Consider the following 12,786-nt stretch of genomic DNA (forward strand, 5'->3'; position numbering starts at 1 on the left):
CTTTGTCAGCAGCTGTTCAATTTGAACCTTCTTGTAATATCTCATAGAGAAACTAACACAATTTTTATGTTCAAAAAGGTCAACGGAACATGGGATTCCCAGCCAGTCTCCCATGCTGGTACTTGCCAAGCCTTAAGCTGCATTGCTGCTGCGATCTGATGAGAGCAGGCACATTCAGCTTAGAATGGCCGTTGACAGCAGCTGTTCAATTTCAACCTTCTTTTACTATCACATAGAGAAACAAACACAATTTTCAGGTTCAAAATGTTCAACGGAACTTGGGATTCCCAGCCAGTCTCCCATGCTGGTACTTGCCAAGCCTTAAGCTGCATTGCTGCTGCGATCTGACGAGAGCAGGCACATTCAGCTTCGAATGGCTGTTGACAGCAGCTGTTCAATTTGAACCTACTTTTACTATCTCATAGAGAAACTAACACAATTTTCAGGTTCAAAAAGGTCAACGGAACATGGGATTCCCAGCCAGTCTCCCATGCTGGTACTTGCCAAGCCTTAAGCTGCATTGCTGCAGCAATCTGATGAGAGCAGGCACATTCAGCTTAGAATGGCCGTTGACAGCAGCTGTTCAATTTGAACCTTCTTTTACTATCTCATAGAGAAACTAACACAATTTTTATGTTCAAAAAGGTCAACGGAACTTGGGATTCCCAGCCAGTCTCACATGCTGGTACTTGCCAAGCCTTAAGCTGCATTGCTGCTGCGATCTGACGAGAGCAGGCACATTCAGCTTAGAATGGCCGTTGACAGCAGTTGCCTAATTTCTACCTTCTTTTACTATCTCATAGAGAAACTAACACAATTTTTATGTTCACAAAGGTCAACGGAACTTGGGATTCCAAGCCAGTCTCCCATTCTGGTACTTGCCAAGCCTTGAGCTTCATTGCTGCTGCGATCTGATGAGAGCAGGCACATTCAGCTTAGAATGGCCTTTGTCAGCAGCTGTTCAATTTGAACCTTCTTGTACTATCTCATAGAGAAACTAACACAATTTTCAGGTTCAAAAAGGTCAACGGAACATGGGATTCCCAGCCAGTCTCCCATGCTGGTACTTGCCAAACCTTAAGCTGCATTGCTGCTGCGATCTGATGAGAGCAGGCACATTCAGCTTAGAATGGCCGTTGACAGCAGCTGTTCAATTTCAACCTTCTTTTACTATCACATAGAGAAACAAACACAATTTTCAGGTTCAAAAAGTTCAACTGAACTTGGGATTCCCAGCCAGTCTCCCATGCTGGTACTTGCCAAGCCTTAAGCTGCATTGCTGCTGCGATCTGACGAGAGCAGGCACATTCAGCTTAGAATGGCCGTTGACAGCACTTGCCTAATTTCTACCTTCTTTTACTATCTCATAGAGAAACTAACACAATTTTTATGTTCAAAAAGGTCAACGGAACTTGGGATTCCAAGCCAGTCTCCCATTCTGGTACTTGCCAAGCCTTGAGCTTCATTGCTGCTGCGATCTGATGAGAGCAGGCACATTCAGCTTAGAATGGCCTTTGTCAGCAGCTGTTCAATTTGAACCTTCTTGTAATATCTCATAGAGAAACTAACACAATTTTTATGTTCAAAAAGGTCAACGGAACATGGGATTCCCAGCCAGTCTCCCATGCTGGTACTTGCCAAGCCTTAAGCTGCATTGCTGCTGCGATCTGATGAGAGCAGGCACATTCAGCTTAGAATGGCCGTTGACAGCAGCTGTTCAATTTCAACCTTCTTTTACTATCACATAGAGAAACAAACACAATTTTCAGGTTCAAAAAGTTCAACGGAACTTGGGATTCCCAGCCAGTCTCCCATGCTGGTACTTGCCAAGCCTTAAGCTGCATTGCTGCTGCGATCTGACGAGAGCAGGCACATTCAGCTTCGAATGGCTGTTGACAGCAGCTGACCAATTTGAACCTACTTTTACTATCTCATAGAGAAACTAACACAATTTTCAGGTTCAAAAAGGTCAATGGAACTTGGGATTCCCAGCCAGTCTCCCATGCTGGTACTTGCCAAGCCTTAAGCTGCATTGCTGCTGCAATCTGATGAGAGCAGGCACATTCAGCTTAGAATGGCCGTTGACAGCAGCTGTTCAATTTGAACCTTCTTGTACCATCTTTGACAGAGAAACTAACACAATTTTCAGGTTCAAAAAGGTCAACGGAACATGGGATTCCCAGCCAGTCTCCCATGCTGGTACTTGCCAAGCCTTAAGCTGCATTGCTGCTGCGATCTGATAAGAGCAGGCACATTCAGCTTAAAATGGCCGTTGACAGCAGCTGTTCAATTTGAACCTTCTTTTACTATCTCATAGAGAAATTAACACAATTTTCAGGTTCAAAAAGGTCAACGGAACTTGGGATTCCAAGCCAGTCTCCCATTCTGGTACTTGCCAAGCCTTGAGCTTCATTGCTGCTGCGATCTGATGAGAGCAGGCACATTCAGCTTAGAATGGCCTTTGTCAGCAGCTGTTCAATTTGAACCTTCTTGTAATATCTCATAGAGAAACTAACACAATTTTTATGTTCAAAAAGGTCAACGGAACATGGGATTCCCAGCCAGTCTCCCATGCTGGTACTTGCCAAGCCTTAAGCTGCATTGCTGCTGCGATCTGATGAGAGCAGGCACATTCAGCTTAGAATGGCCGTTGACAGCAGCTGTTCAATTTCAACCTTCTTTTACTATCACATAGAGAAACAAACACAATTTTCAGGTTCAAAAAGTTCAACGGAACTTGGGATTCCCAGCCAGTCTCCCATGCTGGTACTTGCCAAGCCTTAAGCTGCATTGCTGCAGCAATCTGATGAGAGCAGGCACATTCAGCTTAGAATGGCCGTTGACAGCAGCTGTTCAATTTGAACCTTCTTTTACTATCTCATAGAGAAACTAACACAATTTTTATGTTCAAAAAGGTCAACGGAACTTGGGATTCCCAGCCAGTCTCACATGCTGGTACTTGCCAAGCCTTAAGCTGCATTGCTGCTGCGATCTGACGAGAGCAGGCACATTCAGCTTAGAATGGCCGTTGACAGCAGTTGCCTAATTTCTACCTTCTTTTACTATCTCATAGAGAAACTAACACAATTTTTATGTTCACAAAGGTCAACGGAACTTGGGATTCCAAGCCAGTCTCCCATTCTGGTACTTGCCAAGCCTTGAGCTTCATTGCTGCAGCGATCTGATGAGAGCAGGCACATTCAGCTTAGAATGGCCTTTGTCAGCAGCTGTTCAATTTGAACCTTCTTGTACTATCTCATAGAGAAACTAACACAATTTTCAGGTTCAAAAAGGTCAACGGAACATGGGATTCCCAGCCAGTCTCCCATGCTGGTACTTGCCAAGCCTTAAGCTGCATTGCTGCTGCGATCTGATGAGAGCAGGCACATTCAGCTTAGAATGGCCGTTGACAGCAGCTGTTCAATTTCAACCTTCTTTTACTATCACATAGAGAAACAAACACAATTTTCAGGTTCAAAAAGTTCAACTGAACTTGGGATTCCCAGCCAGTCTCCCATGCTGGTACTTGCCAAGCCTTAAGCTGCATTGCTGCTGCGATCTGACGAGAGCAGGCACATTCAGCTTAGAATGGCCGTTGACAGCACTTGCCTAATTTCTACCTTCTTTTACTATCTCATAGAGAAACTAACACAATTTTTATGTTCAAAAAGGTCAACGGAACTTGGGATTCCAAGCCAGTCTCCCATTCTGGTACTTGCCAAGCCTTGAGCTTCATTGCTGCTGCGATCTGATGAGAGCAGGCACATTCAGCTTAGAATGGCCTTTGTCAGCAGCTGTTCAATTTGAACCTTCTTGTAATATCTCATAGAGAAACTAACACAATTTTTATGTTCAAAAAGGTCAACGGAACATGGGATTCCCAGCCAGTCTCCCATGCTGGTACTTGCCAAGCCTTAAGCTGCATTGCTGCTGCGATCTGATGAGAGCAGGCACATTCAGCTTAGAATGGCCGTTGACAGCAGCTGTTCAATTTCAACCTTCTTTTACTATCACATAGAGAAACAAACAGAATTTTCAGGTTCAAAAAGTTCAACGGAACTTGGGATTACCAGCCAGTCTCCCATGCTGGTACTTGCCAAGCCTTAAGCTGCATTGCTGCTGCGATCTGACGAGAGCAGGCACATTCAGCTTCGAATGGCTGTTGACAGCAGCTGTTCAATTTGAACCTACTTTTACTATCTCATAGAGAAACTAACACAATTTTCAGGTTCAAAAAGGTCAATGGAACTTGGGATTCCCAGCCAGTCTCCCATGCTGGTACTTGCCAAGCCTTAAGCTGCATTGCTGCTGCAATCTGATGAGAGCAGGCACATTCAGCTTAGAATGGCCGTTGACAGCAGCTGTTCAATTTGAACCTTCTTGTACCATCTTTGACAGAGAAACTAACACAATTTTCAGGTTCAAAAAGGTCAACGGAACATGGGATTCCCAGCCAGTCTCCCATGCTGGTACTTGCCAAGCCTTAAGCTGCATTGCTGCTGCGATCTGATAAGAGCAGGCACATTCAGCTTAAAATGGCCGTTGACAGCAGCTGTTCAATTTGAACCTTCTTTTACTATCTCATAGAGAAACTAACACAATTTTTATGTTCAAAAAGGTCAACGGAACTTGGGATTCCCAGCCAGTCTCACATGCTGGTACTTGCCAAGCCTTAAGCTGCATTGCTGCTGCGATCTGATGAGAGCAGGCACATTCAGTTTAGAATGGCCGTTGACAGCAGCTGTTCAATTTGAACCTTCTTTTACTATCTCATAGAGAAACTAACACAATTTTTATGTTCAAAAAGGTCAACGGAACTTGGGATTCCCAGCCAGTCTCACATGCTGGTACTTGCCAAGCCTTAAGCTGCATTGCTGCTGCGATCTGACGAGAGCAGGCACATTCAGCTTAGAATGGCCGTTGACAGCAGTTGCCTAATTTCTACCTTCTTTTACTATCTCATAGAGAAACTAACACAATTTTTATGTTCAAAAAGGTCAACGGAACTTGGGATTCCAAGCCAGTCTCCCATTCTGGTACTTGCCAAGCCTTGAGCTTCATTGCTGCTGCGATCTGATGAGAGCAGGCACATTCAGCTTAGAATGGCCTTTGTCAGCACCTGTTCAATTTGAACCTTCTTGTACTATCTCATAGAGAAACTAACACAATTTTCAGGTTCAAAAAGGTCAACGGAACATGGGATTCCCAGCCAGTCTCCCATGCTGGTACTTGCCAAGCCTTAAGCTGCATTGCTGCTGCGATCTGACGAGAGCAGGCACATTCAGCTTAGAATGGCCGTTGACCGCAGTTGCCTAATTTCTACCTTCTTTTACTATCTCATAGAGAAACTAACACAATTTTTATGTTCAAAAAGGTCAACGGAACTTGGGATTCCAAGCCAGTCTCCCATTCTGGTACTTGCCAAGCCTTGAGCTTCATTGCTGCTGCGATCTGATGAGAGCAGGCACATTCAGCTTAGAATGGCCTTTGTCAGCAGCTGTTCAATTTGAACCTTCTTGTACTATCTCATAGAGAAACTAACACAATTTTCAGGTTCAAAAAGGTCAACGGAACATGGGATTCCCAGCCAGTCTCCCATGCTGGTACTTGCCAAGCCTTAAGCTGCATTGCTGCTGCGATCTGATGAGAGCAGGCACATTCAGCTTAGAATGGCCGTTGACAGCAGCTGTTCAATTTCAACCTTCTTTTACTATCACATAGAGAAACAAACACAATTTTCAGGTTCAAAATGTTCAACGGAACTTGGGATTCCCAGCCAGTCTCCCATGCTGGTACTTGCCAAGCCTTAAGCTGCATTGCTGCTGCGATCTGACGAGAGCAGGCACATTCAGCTTCGAATGGCTGTTGACAGCAGCTGCTCAATTTGAACCTACTTTTACTATCTCATAGAGAAACTAACACAATTTTCAGGTTCAAAAAGGTCAACGGAACTTGGGATTCCAAGCCAGTCTCCCATTCTGGTACTTGCCAAGCCTTGAGCTTCATTGCTGCTGCGATCTGATGAGAGCAGGCACATTCAGCTTAGAATGGCCTTTGTCAGCAGCTGTTCAATTTGAACCTTCTTGTAATATCTCATAGAGAAACTAACACAATTTTTATGTTCAAAAAGGTCAACGGAACATGGGATTCCCAGCCAGTCTCCCATGCTGGTACTTGCCAAGCCTTAAGCTGCATTGCTGCTGCGATCTGATGAGAGCAGGCACATTCAGCTTAGAATGGCCGTTGACAGCAGCTGTTCAATTTCAACCTTCTTTTACTATCACATAGAGAAACAAACACAATTTTCAGGTTCAAAAAGTTCAACGGAACTTGGGATTCCCAGCCAGTCTCCCATGCTGGTACTTGCCAAGCCTTAAGCTGCATTGCTGCTGCAATCTGATGAGAGCAGGCACATTCAGCTTAGAATGGCCGTTGACAGCAGCTGTTCAATTTGAACCTTCTTTTACTATCTCATAGAGAAACTAACACAATTTTTATGTTCAAAAAGGTCAACGGAACTTGGGATTCCCAGCCAGTCTCACATGCTGGTACTTGCCAAGCCTTAAGCTGCATTGCTGCTGCGATCTGACGAGAGCAGGCACATTCAGCTTAGAATGGCCGTTGACAGCAGTTGCCTAATTTCTACCTTCTTTTACTATCTCATAGAGAAACTAACACAATTTTTATGTTCAAAAAGGTCAACGGAACTTGGGATTCCAAGCCAGTCTCCCATTCTGGTACTTGCCAAGCCTTGAGCTTCATTGCTGCTGCGATCTGATGAGAGCAGGCACATTCAGCTTAGAATGGCCTTTGTCAGCAGCTGTTCAATTTGAACCTTCTTGTAATATCTCATAGAGAAACTAACACAATTTTTATGTTCAAAAAGGTCAACGGAACATGGGATTCCCAGCCAGTCTCCCATGCTGGTACTTGCCAAGCCTTAAGCTGCATTGCTGCTGCGATCTGATGAGAGCAGGCACATTCAGCTTAGAATGGCCGTTGACAGCAGCTGTTCAATTTCAACCTTCTTTTACTATCACATAGAGAAACAAACACAATTTTCAGGTTCAAAAAGTTCAACTGAACTTGGGATTCCCAGCCAGTCTCCCATGCTGGTACTTGCCAAGCCTTAAGCTGCATTGCTGCTGCGATCTGACGAGAGCAGGCACATTCAGCTTAGAATGGCCGTTGACAGCACTTGCCTAATTTCTACCTTCTTTTACTATCTCATAGAGAAACTAACACAATTTTTATGTTCAAAAAGGTCAACGGAACTTGGGATTCCAAGCCAGTCTCCCATTCTGGTACTTGCCAAGCCTTGAGCTTCATTGCTGCTGCGATCTGATGAGAGCAGGCACATTCAGCTTAGAATGGCCTTTGTCAGCAGCTGTTCAATTTGAACCTTCTTGTAATATCTCATAGAGAAACTAACACAATTTTTATGTTCAAAAAGGTCAACGGAACATGGGATTCCCAGCCAGTCTCCCATGCTGGTACTTGCCAAGCCTTAAGCTGCATTGCTGCTGCGATCTGATGAGAGCAGGCACATTCAGCTTAGAATGGCCGTTGACAGCAGCTGTTCAATTTCAACCTTCTTTTACTATCACATAGAGAAACAAACACAATTTTCAGGTTCAAAAAGTTCAACGGAACTTGGGATTACCAGCCAGTCTCCCATGCTGGTACTTGCCAAGCCTTAAGCTGCATTGCTGCTGCGATCTGACGAGAGCAGGCACATTCAGCTTCGAATGGCTGTTGACAGCAGCTGTTCAATTTGAACCTACTTTTACTATCTCATAGAGAAACTAACACAATTTTCAGGTTCAAAAAGGTCAATGGAACTTGGGATTCCCAGCCAGTCTCCCATGCTGGTACTTGCCAAGCCTTAAGCTGCATTGCTGCTGCAATCTGATGAGAGCAGGCACATTCAGCTTAGAATGGCCGTTGACAGCAGCTGTTCAATTTGAACCTTCTTTTACTATCTCATAGAGAAACTAACACAATTTTTATGTTCAAAAAGGTCAACGGAACTTGGGATTCCCAGCCAGTCTCCCATGCTGGTACTTGCCAAGCCTTAAGCTGCATTGCTGCTGCGATCTGACGAGAGCAGGCACATTCACCTTCGAATGGCTGTTGACAGCAGCTGTTCAATTTGAACCTACTTTTACTATCTTATAGAGAAACTAACACATTTTACAGGTTCAAAAAGGTCAATGGAACTTGGGATTCCCAGCCAGTCTCCCATGCTGGTACTTGCCAAGCCTTAAGCTGCATTGCTGCTGCGATCTGACGAGAGCAGGCACATTCAGCTTCGAATGGCCACTGACAGCAGCTGTTCAATTTGAACCTACTTTTACTATCTCATAGAGAAACTAAATCACTTTTAAGGTTCAAAATGGTCAACGGAACTTGGGATTCCCAGCCAGTCTCCCATGCTGGTACTTGCCAAGCCTTAAGCTGCATTGCTGCTGCGATCTGACGAGAGCAGGCACATTCAGCTTAGAATGGCCGTTGACAGCAGCTGTTCAATTTGAACCTTCTTTTACTATCTCATAGAGAAACTAACACAATTTTCAGGTTCAACAAGGTCAACGGAACTTGGGATTCCCAGCCAGTCTCCCATGCTGGTACTTGCCAAGCCTTAAGCTGCATTACTGCTGCGATCTGACGAGAGCAGGCACATTCAGCTTCGAATGGCCGTTGACAGCAGCTGTTCAATTTGAACCTACTTTTACTATTTCATAGAGACACTAACACAATTTTCAGGTTCAAAAAGGTCAACGGCACATGGGATTCCCAGCCAGTCTCCCATGCTGGTACTTGCCAAGCCTTGAGCTGCATTGCTGCTGCCATCTGATGAGAGCAGGCACATTCAGCTTAGAATGGCCTTTGTCAGCAGCTGTTCAATTTGAACCTTCTTGTAATATCTCATAGAGAAACTAACACAATTTTTATGTTCAAAAAGGTCAACGGAACATGGGATTCCCAGCCAGTCTCCCATGCTGGTACTTGCCAAGCCTTAAGCTGCATTGCTGCTGCGATCTGATGAGAGCAGGCACATTCAGCTTAGAATGGCCGTTGACAGCAGCTGTTCAATTTCAACCTTCTTTTACTATCACATAGAGAAACAAACACAATTTTCAGGTTCAAAAAGTTCAACAGAACTTGGGATTCCCAGCCAGTCTCCCATGCTGGTACTTGCCAAGCCTTAAGCTGCATTGCTGCTGCGATCTGACGAGAGCAGGCACATTCAGCTTCGAATGGCTGTTGACAGCAGCTGTTCAATTTGAACCTACTTTTACTATCTCATAGAGAAACTTACACAATTTTCAGGTTCAAAAAGGTCAATGGAACTTGGGATTCCCAGCCAGTCTCCCATGCTGGTACTTGCCAAGCCTTAAGCTGCATTGCTGCTGCAATCTGATGAGAGCAGGCACATTCAGCTTAGAATGGCCGTTGACAGCAGCTGTTCAATTTGAACCTTCTTTTACTATCTCATAGAGAAACTAACACAATTTTTATGTTCAAAAAGGTCAACAGAACTTGGGATTCCCAGCCAGTCTCCCATGCTGGTACTTGCCAAGCCTTAAGCTGCATTGCTGCTGCGATCTGACGAGAGCAGGCACATTCACCTTCGAATGGCTGTTGACAGCAGCTGTTCAATTTGAACCTACTTTTGCTATCTTATAGAGAAACTAACACATTTTTCAGGTTCAAAAAGGTCAATGGAACTTGGGATTCCCAGCCAGTCTCCCATGCTGGTACTTGCCAAGCCTTAAGCTGCATTGCTGCTGCGATCTGACGAGAGCAGGCACATTCAGCTTCGAATGGCCACTGACAGCAGCTGTTCAATTTGAACCTACTTTTACTATCTCATAGAGAAACTAAATCACTTTTCAGGTTCAAAATGGTCAACGGAACTTGGGATTCCCAGCCAGTCTCCCATGCTGGTACTTGCCAAGCCTTAAGCTGCATTGCTGCTGCGATCTGACGAGAGCAGGCACATTCAGCTTAGAATGGCCGTTGACAGCAGCTGTTCAATTTGAACCTTCTTTTACTATCTCATAGAGAAACTAACACAATTTTCAGGTTCAACAAGGTCAACGGAACTTGGGATTCCCAGCCAGTCTCCCATGCTGGTACTTGCCAAGCCTTAAGCTGCATTACTGCTGCGATCTGACGAGAGCAGGCACATTCAGCTTCGAATGGCCGTTGACAGCAGCTGTTCAATTTGAACCTACTTTTACTATTTCATAGAGACACTAACACAATTTTCAGGTTCAAAAAGGTCAACGGAACATGGGATTCCCAGCCAGTCTCCCATGCTGGTACTTGCCAAGCCTTGAGCTGCATTGCTGCTGCGATCTGATGAGAGCAGGCACATTCAGCTTAGAATGGCCTTTGTCAGCAGCTGTTCAATTTGAACCTTCTTGTAATATCTCATAGAGAAACTAACACAATTTTTATGTTCAAAAAGGTCAACGGAACATGGGATTCCCAGCCAGTCTCCCATGCTGGTACTTGCCAAGCCTTAAGCTGCATTGCTGCTGCGATCTGATGAGAGCAGGCACATTCAGCTTAGAATGGCCGTTGACAGCAGCTGTTCAATTTCAACCTTCTTTTACTATCACATAGAGAAACAAACACAATTTTCAGGTTCAAAAAGTTCAACGGAACTTGGGATTCCCAGCCAGTCTCCCATGCTGGTACTTGCCAAGCCTTAAGCTGCATTGCTGCTGCGATCTGACGAGAGCAGGCACATTCAGCTTCGAATGGCTGTTGACAGCAGCTGTTCAATTTGAACCTACTTTTACTATCTCAAAGAGAAACTAACACAATTTTCAGGTTCAAAAAGGTCAATGGAACTTGGGATTCCCAGCCAGTCTCCCATGCTGGTACTTGCCAAGCCTTAAGCTGCATTGCTGCTGCAATCTGATGAGAGCAGGCACATTCAGCTTAGAATGGCCGTTGACAGCAGCTGTTCAATTTGAACCTTCTTTTACTATCTCATAGAGAAACTAACACAATTTTTATGTTCAAAAAGGTCAACAGAACTTGGGATTCCCAGCCAGTCTCCCATGCTGGTACTTGCCAAGCCTTAAGCTGCATTGCTGCTGCGATCTGACGAGAGCAGGCACATTCACCTTCGAATGGCTGTTGACAGCAGCTGTTCAATTTGAACCTACTTTTACTATCTTATAGAGAAACTAACACATTTTTCAGGTTCAAAAAGGTCAATGGAACTTGGGATTCCCAGCCAGTCTCCCATGCTGGTACTTGCCAAGCCTTAAGCTGCATTGCTGCTGCGATCTGATGAGAGCAGGCACATTCAGCTTCGAATGGCCACTGACAGCAGCTGTTCAATTTGAACCTACTTTTACTATCTCATAGAGAAACTAAATCACTTTTCAGGTTCAAAATGGTCAACGGAACTTGGGATTCCCAGCCAGTCTCCCATGCTGGTACTTGCCAAGCCTTAAGCTGCATTGCTGCTGCGATCTGACGAGAGCATGCACATTCAGCTTAGAATGGCCGTTGACAGCAGCTGTTCAATTTGAACCTTCTTTTACTATCTCATAGAGAAACTAACACAATTTTCAGGTTCAACAAGGTCAACGGAACTTGGGATTCCCAGCCAGTCTCCCATGCTGGTATTTTCCAAGCCTTAAGCTGCATTGCTGCTGCGATCTGATGAGAGCAGGCACATTAAGCTTAGAATGGCCGTTGACAGCAGCTGTTCAATTTGAACCTACTTTTACTATTTCATAGAGACACTAACACAATTTTCAGGTTCAAAAAGGTCAACGGAACATGGGATTCCCAGCCAGTCTCCCATGCTGGTACTTGCCAAGCCTTAAGCTGCATTACTGCTGCGATCTGACGAGAGCAGGCACATTCAGCTTCGAATGGCCGTTGACAGCAGCTGTTCAATTTGAACCTACTTTTACTATTTCATAGAGACACTAACACAATTTTCAGGTTCAAAAAGGTCAACGGAACATGGGATTCCCAGCCAGTCTCCCATGCTGGTACTTGCCAAGCCTTAAGCTGCATTGCTGCTGCGATCTGATGAGAGCAGGCACATTCAGCTTAGAATGGCCGTTGACAGCAGCTGTTCAATTTCAACCTTCTTTTACTATCACATAGAGAAACAAACACAATTTTCAGGTTCAAAAAGTTCAACTGAACTTGGGATTCCCAGCCAGTCTCCCATGCTGGTACTTGCCAAGCCTTAAGCTGCATTGCTGCTGCGATCTGACGAGAGCAGGCACATTCAGCTTAGAATGGCCGTTGACAGCACTTGCCTAATTTCTACCTTCTTTTACTATCTCATAGAGAAACTAACACAATTTTTATGTTCAAAAAGGTCAACGGAACTTGGGATTCCAAGCCAGTCTCCCATTCTGGTACTTGCCAAGCCTTGAGCTTCATTGCTGCTGCAATCTGATGAGAGCAGGCACATTCAGCTTAGAATGGCCTTTGTCAGCAGCTGTTCAATTTGAACCTTCTTGTAATATCTCATAGAGAAACTAACACAATTTTTATGTTCAAAAAGGTCAACGGAACATGGGATTCCCAGCCAGTCTCCCATGCTGGTACTTGCCAAGCCTTAAGCTGCATTGCTGCTGCGATCTAATGAGAGCAGGCACATTCAGCTTAGAATGGCCGTTGACAGCAGCTGTTCAATTTCAACCTTCTTTTACTATCACATAGAGAAACAAACACAATTTTCAGGTTCAAAAAGTTCAACGGAACTTGGGATTCCCAGCCAGTCTCCCATGCTGG

General features: G+C 44.7%; 45 pseudogenes; all 45 read right to left on the minus strand.

The window, feature by feature from the left end:
• Positions 1-77: 77 nt before the first annotated feature.
• Positions 78-196, minus strand: LOC140083162 (5S ribosomal RNA; annotated as a pseudogene).
• Positions 197-455: 259 nt separating this feature from the next.
• Positions 456-574, minus strand: LOC140097862 (5S ribosomal RNA; annotated as a pseudogene).
• A 70-nt stretch (positions 575-644) lies between these two features.
• LOC140093736 (5S ribosomal RNA) lies at positions 645-763 on the minus strand (annotated as a pseudogene).
• A 259-nt stretch (positions 764-1,022) lies between these two features.
• On the minus strand, positions 1,023-1,141 carry LOC140091603 (5S ribosomal RNA; annotated as a pseudogene).
• A 70-nt stretch (positions 1,142-1,211) lies between these two features.
• Positions 1,212-1,330, minus strand: LOC140097805 (5S ribosomal RNA; annotated as a pseudogene).
• A 259-nt stretch (positions 1,331-1,589) lies between these two features.
• LOC140083164 (5S ribosomal RNA) lies at positions 1,590-1,708 on the minus strand (annotated as a pseudogene).
• Positions 1,709-1,967: 259 nt separating this feature from the next.
• On the minus strand, positions 1,968-2,086 carry LOC140094154 (5S ribosomal RNA; annotated as a pseudogene).
• A 72-nt stretch (positions 2,087-2,158) lies between these two features.
• LOC140098167 (5S ribosomal RNA) lies at positions 2,159-2,277 on the minus strand (annotated as a pseudogene).
• A 259-nt stretch (positions 2,278-2,536) lies between these two features.
• On the minus strand, positions 2,537-2,655 carry LOC140083165 (5S ribosomal RNA; annotated as a pseudogene).
• Positions 2,656-2,725: 70 nt separating this feature from the next.
• Positions 2,726-2,844, minus strand: LOC140098473 (5S ribosomal RNA; annotated as a pseudogene).
• A 70-nt stretch (positions 2,845-2,914) lies between these two features.
• On the minus strand, positions 2,915-3,033 carry LOC140093737 (5S ribosomal RNA; annotated as a pseudogene).
• A 259-nt stretch (positions 3,034-3,292) lies between these two features.
• Positions 3,293-3,411, minus strand: LOC140083166 (5S ribosomal RNA; annotated as a pseudogene).
• Positions 3,412-3,481: 70 nt separating this feature from the next.
• Positions 3,482-3,600, minus strand: LOC140097806 (5S ribosomal RNA; annotated as a pseudogene).
• A 259-nt stretch (positions 3,601-3,859) lies between these two features.
• LOC140083167 (5S ribosomal RNA) lies at positions 3,860-3,978 on the minus strand (annotated as a pseudogene).
• Positions 3,979-4,237: 259 nt separating this feature from the next.
• LOC140094156 (5S ribosomal RNA) lies at positions 4,238-4,356 on the minus strand (annotated as a pseudogene).
• A 72-nt stretch (positions 4,357-4,428) lies between these two features.
• On the minus strand, positions 4,429-4,547 carry LOC140098168 (5S ribosomal RNA; annotated as a pseudogene).
• A 70-nt stretch (positions 4,548-4,617) lies between these two features.
• LOC140097256 (5S ribosomal RNA) lies at positions 4,618-4,736 on the minus strand (annotated as a pseudogene).
• A 70-nt stretch (positions 4,737-4,806) lies between these two features.
• On the minus strand, positions 4,807-4,925 carry LOC140093738 (5S ribosomal RNA; annotated as a pseudogene).
• Positions 4,926-5,184: 259 nt separating this feature from the next.
• On the minus strand, positions 5,185-5,303 carry LOC140085623 (5S ribosomal RNA; annotated as a pseudogene).
• Positions 5,304-5,562: 259 nt separating this feature from the next.
• LOC140083168 (5S ribosomal RNA) lies at positions 5,563-5,681 on the minus strand (annotated as a pseudogene).
• Positions 5,682-6,129: 448 nt separating this feature from the next.
• Positions 6,130-6,248, minus strand: LOC140083169 (5S ribosomal RNA; annotated as a pseudogene).
• Positions 6,249-6,318: 70 nt separating this feature from the next.
• On the minus strand, positions 6,319-6,437 carry LOC140093719 (5S ribosomal RNA; annotated as a pseudogene).
• Positions 6,438-6,507: 70 nt separating this feature from the next.
• LOC140093739 (5S ribosomal RNA) lies at positions 6,508-6,626 on the minus strand (annotated as a pseudogene).
• A 259-nt stretch (positions 6,627-6,885) lies between these two features.
• On the minus strand, positions 6,886-7,004 carry LOC140083171 (5S ribosomal RNA; annotated as a pseudogene).
• Positions 7,005-7,074: 70 nt separating this feature from the next.
• Positions 7,075-7,193, minus strand: LOC140097807 (5S ribosomal RNA; annotated as a pseudogene).
• Positions 7,194-7,452: 259 nt separating this feature from the next.
• LOC140083172 (5S ribosomal RNA) lies at positions 7,453-7,571 on the minus strand (annotated as a pseudogene).
• Positions 7,572-7,830: 259 nt separating this feature from the next.
• On the minus strand, positions 7,831-7,949 carry LOC140094157 (5S ribosomal RNA; annotated as a pseudogene).
• Positions 7,950-8,208: 259 nt separating this feature from the next.
• LOC140096656 (5S ribosomal RNA) lies at positions 8,209-8,327 on the minus strand (annotated as a pseudogene).
• Positions 8,328-8,397: 70 nt separating this feature from the next.
• Positions 8,398-8,516, minus strand: LOC140101687 (5S ribosomal RNA; annotated as a pseudogene).
• Positions 8,517-8,586: 70 nt separating this feature from the next.
• On the minus strand, positions 8,587-8,705 carry LOC140086525 (5S ribosomal RNA; annotated as a pseudogene).
• Positions 8,706-8,964: 259 nt separating this feature from the next.
• Positions 8,965-9,083, minus strand: LOC140083173 (5S ribosomal RNA; annotated as a pseudogene).
• Positions 9,084-9,153: 70 nt separating this feature from the next.
• LOC140098384 (5S ribosomal RNA) lies at positions 9,154-9,272 on the minus strand (annotated as a pseudogene).
• A 70-nt stretch (positions 9,273-9,342) lies between these two features.
• LOC140094158 (5S ribosomal RNA) lies at positions 9,343-9,461 on the minus strand (annotated as a pseudogene).
• A 259-nt stretch (positions 9,462-9,720) lies between these two features.
• Positions 9,721-9,839, minus strand: LOC140096657 (5S ribosomal RNA; annotated as a pseudogene).
• A 70-nt stretch (positions 9,840-9,909) lies between these two features.
• Positions 9,910-10,028, minus strand: LOC140101688 (5S ribosomal RNA; annotated as a pseudogene).
• A 70-nt stretch (positions 10,029-10,098) lies between these two features.
• On the minus strand, positions 10,099-10,217 carry LOC140086526 (5S ribosomal RNA; annotated as a pseudogene).
• Positions 10,218-10,476: 259 nt separating this feature from the next.
• On the minus strand, positions 10,477-10,595 carry LOC140083174 (5S ribosomal RNA; annotated as a pseudogene).
• A 259-nt stretch (positions 10,596-10,854) lies between these two features.
• On the minus strand, positions 10,855-10,973 carry LOC140094160 (5S ribosomal RNA; annotated as a pseudogene).
• Positions 10,974-11,232: 259 nt separating this feature from the next.
• Positions 11,233-11,351, minus strand: LOC140094971 (5S ribosomal RNA; annotated as a pseudogene).
• Positions 11,352-11,421: 70 nt separating this feature from the next.
• On the minus strand, positions 11,422-11,540 carry LOC140089838 (5S ribosomal RNA; annotated as a pseudogene).
• A 70-nt stretch (positions 11,541-11,610) lies between these two features.
• Positions 11,611-11,729, minus strand: LOC140090169 (5S ribosomal RNA; annotated as a pseudogene).
• Positions 11,730-11,799: 70 nt separating this feature from the next.
• Positions 11,800-11,918, minus strand: LOC140094618 (5S ribosomal RNA; annotated as a pseudogene).
• Positions 11,919-11,988: 70 nt separating this feature from the next.
• Positions 11,989-12,107, minus strand: LOC140083176 (5S ribosomal RNA; annotated as a pseudogene).
• A 70-nt stretch (positions 12,108-12,177) lies between these two features.
• LOC140097809 (5S ribosomal RNA) lies at positions 12,178-12,296 on the minus strand (annotated as a pseudogene).
• A 259-nt stretch (positions 12,297-12,555) lies between these two features.
• Positions 12,556-12,674, minus strand: LOC140085158 (5S ribosomal RNA; annotated as a pseudogene).
• Between the last annotated feature and the right edge of the window lie 112 nt (positions 12,675-12,786).

This window comes from Engystomops pustulosus, chromosome 9 (genome assembly GCF_040894005.1).
Source record: "Engystomops pustulosus chromosome 9, aEngPut4.maternal, whole genome shotgun sequence".
Classification (NCBI taxonomy): domain Eukaryota; kingdom Metazoa; phylum Chordata; class Amphibia; order Anura; family Leptodactylidae; genus Engystomops; species Engystomops pustulosus.